This window comes from Vitis vinifera, chromosome 9 (assembly GCF_030704535.1).
Source record: "Vitis vinifera cultivar Pinot Noir 40024 chromosome 9, ASM3070453v1".
Lineage (NCBI taxonomy): Eukaryota > Viridiplantae > Streptophyta > Magnoliopsida > Vitales > Vitaceae > Vitis > Vitis vinifera.
This window is the reverse complement of record NC_081813.1, coordinates 40,884-48,443: the sequence shown is the minus strand read 5'-3', so window position 1 is coordinate 48,443 and position 7,560 is coordinate 40,884. Positions and strand designations below refer to the sequence as shown.

General features: G+C 40.2%; 1 long non-coding RNA gene across 1 annotated transcript; it reads right to left on the bottom strand.

Moving 5' to 3' along the window:
- Positions 1–291: 291 nt before the first annotated feature.
- On the bottom strand, positions 292–1,731 carry LOC104880196 (uncharacterized). The gene is made up of 2 exons (XR_002030766.2): positions 1,355–1,731; positions 292–1,107 (listed from the first exon to the last, which is right to left on the bottom strand). It is a non-coding gene; the product is annotated as an uncharacterized LOC104880196 (long non-coding RNA).
- Between the last annotated feature and the right edge of the window lie 5,829 nt (positions 1,732–7,560).

The following is a 7,560-nucleotide window of genomic DNA, read 5'->3' as shown; positions in this document are numbered from 1 at the left end:
TTGCACAAAGTCTTTCTAGATTTAAGGGATTAGGGTTTTTGCATGGGCTTTACATGGCCTTCGCATGGCTTATGACAAACAAATAGCTTAGGCAATGGTGAGACTATAGATCATCTCTTCCTTCATTACTTAATAGCATTAGGATTATGGAAAAGACTTATACTCATAAGGAATGTTTCTATTCCTCTGATATCTGTTGTCAACAAATATTTGATGAAATGGAAGTCCAATTGATTCTTCAGTCCTAAAAGGTAGCAGGAGGCTTATCCTCCAAGATGATAATCCAGAATCTCAGAATTAATACAATTATTTCGAGAATTAATACAATTCAAATACAATTTCCAGTTTCAAGCGTATGATGATCAAAAGAAATCACACTCAATTCAGAAGAATTGAAAATTTCAAATATAGCCAATGATTTGATGAGACAAAAATCCAACAAGAAATTCACTCCTTTTGTGAGGGAAAATTGCAATAACCCAGAAATCAAAATTCATCATTAATAGGGAAGAAAGAAAGAGAGAGAGAAAGATGCAAAATAACAAAGATACAGTGGGAAATCCTTACTGCAAACTCCTCTTTAGTAACTTGCCCCTGGCATTTCTATTTTTTAATTCTTCGAGTGTCTCCTTCAAAGATAAACAGCCCTACAAAGATCCGCAGAAAAACGGGGTTTTGGGTTTGGTTTCTGAATTTCAGCTAGAAAAAAGGCCCGCGAAACAATCAATGTTCCAACTACCGGCCAAATCTAATAGGGACTCGGCCAAGACATTCTGATTCAGCCATGGCCAAGACGATTCCACAACACAAGTTGCGATTCAATCTTGAATTTGTTACCAACTCCGATTGGAATCATGCAACTCAACCAAATCATTGTTGTCACCCAAGTCGACTAGGAGTAACACCGAGGTGATTCGAATCCAAAGAAAAAGTTGAAAATTCCAATGAAAAACTGAAGAGGGAAAAAAAGTCAGATGAAAGAGGAGTAGAGGACTCCATTATTGCACTTACTCTTGCGCTATGAGACTTGCTTCTTTCTTCACCAATGCTGTTGGAAAGGCTGTGATAGTTGGCCGTCAGTCTTGAATCTTCGTCGACGATGAAAGGCTGGGGGTCAATGAAATATAATTTGTAAGATATATTTGAAAATAAAATCAGATTTCACTTGCTTATTTCATCACGGATTAAATAATCCCAAATTTATGAATATAATCCGTCACATATTCAATCTATATACTTTCTTATAAAAGTAAACCAGAAGAAAAACCCGAGCCCAACCATAAAAATCCAATTCAGACAGAAGCAGCGCAATCGACGGGGACGAAATCGGAACCGGATAAAAAAGATAGATTACCAGAAACGAAAACAGCATAATTCCCTCATCCCCTACGTGAAAGGTCGACTCCGGACGGCGCTCTCTCGCTCTCCTCTCTCCTTCCTGTCTCTCGCAATGAAAAATTTCCAATAACATTTTCTAATTTTAGGACTATATATTGCTTTTTAATACCTGATTAACTCCATAATCTTTTTTTTTTTTTCGCTGCGCTGCGACCGGGATGAACCCCATTGAAATGTTCAGGAAAAAAATCCACAAAATTAAAAAATAGAACAAAAAGAAATTTAAGAAAAATAAAATCGTTCTTACAAGTTACAACTAATTGAATCGCTATTCCTCTCCCATGAATATATTCATTGAATAATATGACAATTACACCTATTCTAAGCTTTCAAATTTTAAATATGTACAAATTATAATTTATCTAGTGCAAATAATCTTTTTCCAAAAAATAATAAAACAATATTTTTCAAGTCATTAAGTAAGCAATCTTTATCTTTAAACAATTAATGTTTAAACGACGAGGAATGCAATCGAGGCACTATAGTTATCCTTACACCTAAATTCCGTTAAAGGCATACTGTTCATGGTTTAGGGGTTTAGGGATTAAGGAATTAAGGTTTAGGCCTTAAGGGCTTGGGGTATGAGGTTTAGGGTATGTGGCTTGGGGTTTAGGGTTTGCAACTTCAAGTTTTAGGGTTTAAGGTTTAAGGTTTAAGGTTTAGGGTTTGGGGTTTAGGGTTTTAAGGTTTAGGGGTTTAGGGTTTAGGGTTTAGGATTTCGGGTTTCGGGTTTTGGGTTTCAGGCTTAGGGTTTAGGGTTTGGGGTTTGAGGTTTGGGGTTTGGGGTTTAGGGTTTAGGGTTTGGGGTTTGGGATTTGGGGTTTCGAGTTTAGGGTTTCGGGTTTCAGGTCTAGCGTTTCGTGTTTCGGGTCTAGGATTTAGGGTTTATGGTTTATGGTTTAGGGTATGGGGTTTCGGGGTTCAGGTTTAGGGTTTAGTATTTAGGGTTTCGGGGTTAGGGTTTAGAGTTTAAGCTTTAGGGTTTAGGGTTTAGGGTTTAGGGTTTAGAGTTTAGGGTTTCGGGTTTCGGGTTTCGGGTTGGGGTTCGGGGTTCGGATTTAGGGTTTAAGGTTTAAGGTTTGGGGTTTGCGGTTTAGGGTTTAGGGTTTGGGGTTTGAGTTTGGGGTTTAGGGTAAGGGGTTTGGGGTTTGGGGTTTGGGGTTTGGGGTTTGGGGTTTTGGGTTTGGGGTTTAGGGTTTAGGGTTTGGGGTTTAGGGTTTGAGGTTTGGGGTTCAAGGTTTGGGGTTTAGGGTTTGGGGTTTGGGGTTTGGGGATTAGGGTTTGGGGTTTAGGGTTTGGGGTTTGGGGTTTGGGGTTTGGGGTTTGGGGTTTAGATTTAAGGGTTTAGGGTTTAGGGTTTAGGGTTTGGGGTTTGGGGTTTGGGGTTTGGGGTTTAGGGTTTAGGGTTTAGGGTTTAGGGTTTAGGGCTTAGGGTTTCGGGTTTCGGGTTTTAGGGTTTAGGGTTTTAGGGGTTTTAGGGCTGAGGTTTTAGGGGTTTTAGGGCTGAGGTTTTAGGGTTTAGGGTTTCGGGTTTAGGGTTTCGGGTTTAGGGTTTCGGGTTTAGGGTTTAGGGTTTTGGGTTTAGGGTTTGGGGTTTAGGGTTTAGGGTTTGGGGTTTGGGGTTTAGGGTTTAGGGTTTGGGGTTTAGGGTTTAGGGTTTGGGGTTTGGGGTTTAGGGTTTGGGGTTTAGGGTTTGGGGTTTGGGGTTTGGGGTTTGGGGTTTAGGGTTTGGGGTTTGGGGTTTGGGGTTTGGGGTTTGGGGTTTGGGGTTTGGGATTTGGGGTTTGGGGATTGGGGTTTGGGGTTTGGGGTTTGGGGTTTAGGGTTTAGGGTTTAGGGGTTAGGGGTTAGGGTTTAGGGTTTAGGGGTTAGGGTTTAGGGTTTTAGGGGTTAGGGTTTAGGGTTTTAGGGGTTTAGGGGTTAGGGGTTAGGGTTTAGGGGTTAGGGGTTAGGGTTTAGGGTTTTAGGGGTTTAGGTTTAGGGTTTAGGGTTTAGGGTTTAGGGTTTAGGGTTTAGGGTTTAGGGTGATCACGACCCGAGGCGTATTGTGCTAGAGTGTCGCCATGTAGCTCCATTAAAAACAAATATTAAAAAAGAACAAGTCCAACAGCTAAGGGCTAAGGATTAAGGGCTAAGGGCTAAGGGCTAAGGGCTAAGGGTTAAGGCTAAATGCTAAGTGCTAAGTGCTAAGGGCTAAGTGCTAAGGCTAACAGCTAAGTGCTAAGGGCTAAGGGCTAAAGGCTGAGGGCTAACGGCTAAGTGTTGGGGCTAAGGGCTAAATGCTAAGTGCTAAGGGCTAAGGGCTAAGGGTTAAGAGCTAATGGCTAAAGGCTAAGACCTAAAATCTAAGGCCTAAGGGGTAAACCCTATACCCTAAATAAAAAAAAAGTAAAAAAAAAATATTAAGCTTTCCTAAAAAGGCCCGGAATTGGGTTTGAAAATTTTTGTTGTCTTGGGTTTTTGGAGGGGCTTCCATATTGCCTCCGAATTAAAAAAAAAAAAAAAAAAAAAAAAAAAAAAAAAAAAATTGGGCCGAAAGTGGGCCCACAAAAGCCCATATAAGGGCCGCCTAGTGAGGTGGGGAGGGGCTGCTATGTGGCAGCCCATGGTTAAAAAAAAAAAAAAAAAAAAAAAAAAAAAGGGGCCCAGATTTTGGGCCGAAATTGGCCCCAAAATGCCCCATAAATGGGCGGGCTAATGGGGTGTGGAGGGGCTGCCACATGGCAGCCCACTGTCTTTTTTAAATAAAAAAAAAAAGAGGCCCATATTTTGGGGCGAATTTGGGCCCAAAATGGCCCAAAAATGGGTTTTTGGGGGTGCCACGTGGAGCACCCTCAAAATTCCATAAAAAAAAAACAAAAGAAAAGAAAAAAGGTGGGGGGCAGCCTGGCCGCACCTGAGCGCGCCACGTGGCAGCTGGGTGCTCAGGTGTGGCTGGTGCCCCTTCCCTTTTGCCCAGGAGGGCTGCCGACCCTCCGTTCTTTCCATGAAGATTCCGGCTATCTCGGGCGACGTCGAGAGGCAAGAGGGGTCCACCGTCATATTTTTCGACGTGGTCTTTCCATCCATGGGGTCGGATCGTCGGGATTATGGCCAGAAGGTATCGAAAATCGCGCTTAAAAAAAAGGGGAAAATTCTCAGTTTTTTGGCATTGTTCACACTATTCGTAAGACATTTACCCTTATAATATCGAGGTTCGAGAAATTTCTTCCGAAAAAGGAGGTCAGGCCGTCATAGCCCTCGACAAGGGCTTTCGATCCGTACGGTTGGATTCGCATTGCAATGACGGCAAGGGCACGAGAAATGGATCGGAAAATATTTTACGTTTACTATTCATATGAAACGGGTGCGCTCACTTCCGGGGTGCGGATCAAAGGCGATGGGTCCCTCGTAACGAAAACGAAGGGTTGCGCGACGTCCGTTGACGTGTCTAGTTTCGATCCAACGGTTCGAATCATGGAAAGTGGGTTCGGAAGGGGGGTATTTTTGGGCATTTCCACGAAGGGCGCAATGGTCAAACCACTATTCAAAAAAGACGTTTTTTGGAATTTGACTTTGGGGCCGGCCTAGTTTCTAAGGAAACGGCGTGGAGAAGCAAACTAGTCAGGTTCCCTCACTACTATCGCTGTTTTTCGGCGATCCGAGATCGTTTAGGGCCTCAAAATCGCGTTCAAAGTTTCGTTATTTTTGGTGGTTTTTCCGGATCTACCGGTTGCCCCTAAAACCGTCGTAAACGGAATTTTGCTTTCCATAGTCCTCGATGGTACGAGTCTAACGGCACCGACGGATCGCCGTTTCGACGTCGTTCGGTCCCGATCCAACGGTGGGGAAAATGGGCCAAATCGCACTTTTTCTGGATTGGGCCCCGCGGAGCCAGAATCGTCCCAATCATATGGTTCCATATCGTTCCTCTCGAAAAATTATGCGATTTCAAAAAAAAATTCGTCCAATTCCGACTCCCGAAACTAGACTTTCGGTTAAACAGACTCGTTTCAATCTAAACAATATCATTTTCATATAAAGCGTTACTATACGTTACATGTTCCATCCACTTATGCTTTTCTCCAAACCTCCCAACTCTATTCCCGAAATTTTTTTTCCACCCAAACCGAACCCGACCTTTTACTACCCGACCCGGGACCCCGGTCATTAATATTATTTTAATCGTCTATTTAATATTATTTCAATAATCCATTTAATATTATTTTAATTCTTTATTTTATATTATTTTTAATACTTATTCAATATTATTTTCATCTTTTATTTAATATTACTTAATAATAATGATATTATTAATTTATTAATTATTATTTTTAATTTTCATAATTAATTTATTAATTAAATGGGAATGGGCCTTATTTTTTGGGCCCATTTCCTTTTTTCCTTTGGGCTGGGCCCTTTCTTTACTTTTGGCCCAGCCCACCTCCTTCACTTCCCCTACCCACCTCTCCTTCTTCTTCACATATTATTTATTATTTAATATTATTATATTTACTTATTTAATATTATTATAATCTAATCAATTATTTAATATTATTTAATTAACGATTTAATATTTATTTTACTAATTAAATATTAACAATATTTTATTTAATATTATTTAATAATAATGATATTATTAATTTATTAATTATTATTTTTTATTTTCATAATTAAATTATTAATTAAATGGGAATGGGCCTTATTTTTTTTGCCCATTTCCTTCTTTCCTTTGGGCTGGGCCCTTTCCTTGCTTTTGGCCCAGCCCACCTTTCCTTCTTCCACTACCCACCTCTCCTTCTTCCCCCTACACACCTCCTTCCTTCTTCCCCTAATTATTAATTAACAATTTCTCACATATTATCTTAATCAAATATTAATTTAGTTATTTATTATTTATATAAATAAATGATGAATATTTTAATTATCATTTTATTCACTTATTTTGTTAACCATTTAATATTTACTTTACTAATTCTTAATCATTATTATTTTAATTAATAAATTTAAAAATATTATTTTAATAACTAATTAATTATTTAATTAATCAATTAATTTTTTATTTTTTATTTTTAATTTTAATTTCATTCTTTATATAATATTATTTTACAACTAATTAATTATTTAATATTTTAATTACTAATTTAATATTATTATAATCTAATCAATTATTTAATATGATTTAATTAACTATTTAATATTTATTTCACTAATTATTAATTAACAATTTTTCACATATTATCTTAATCAAATATTAATTTAGTTATTTATTATTTATATAATTAAATAATGAACATTTAATTATGGGAGAGATTGAATAAAAGAGTAGAAAACAAAATGGAAGACCCACCAAGAGTAAGACTAAAAAAACTATGGGAACGAGCGTGGACCTGTATGGACTTATGAGGCACGCGTGCAGAGGAGAGTCTAATCAGATTTAGTGCTCTATTGGCTACGAGTATACTTCTGTCAACTTCACACATGAATTATGATATACACGTCCTCTTGCTTTCTACCCATTTCACTTGGTCTTTGGAGGCATGCTTCTAGCCTGCCTAAGTCCACAAATCAGGATCATTTTCACTTTTAAAAGTATCAAAAGCAGAGCCAGTCACCACACCTTTCTTTTTTTTCCCACCACTGCTACAACTTACAATCTGATAAGAAATGACTGATATGAAACGTACGCCGCGGGACGCGTGCGATCACTGTAGCGAGCGCGTCTCGGGGTGCGAGTGTGATTGGAATCCCGAGATGTCGTCAGCCACCATCTCGGGTAACGTGGCGACACTGTAGCACAGTACGCCTCGGGATGCGTGCGATCACTGTAACGAGGGAGACTCGGGGTGCGAGTGTGCTTGGAATCCCGAGATGTCGGGAGCCACCTTCTCGGGTTACGTCGCGCCACTGTAGCAACGTACACCTCGGGACGCGTGCGACCACTGTAGCACGTGCAATCACTGTAGCACGTGCGATCACTGTAGCGAGCGAGACTCGGGGCGCGAGTGTGATTGGAAGCCCGAGATGTCGGGAGGACCACCATCTCGGGATTTGTGCCGACACTATAGCTACGTACGCCTTGGGACGCGTGCGACCACACGTGGCGCATGTGATACTGTAGCAACGTACGCCTCGAGACGCGTGCGACCACTGTAGCGGGTTCGACTCGGGGTGCGAGTGTGA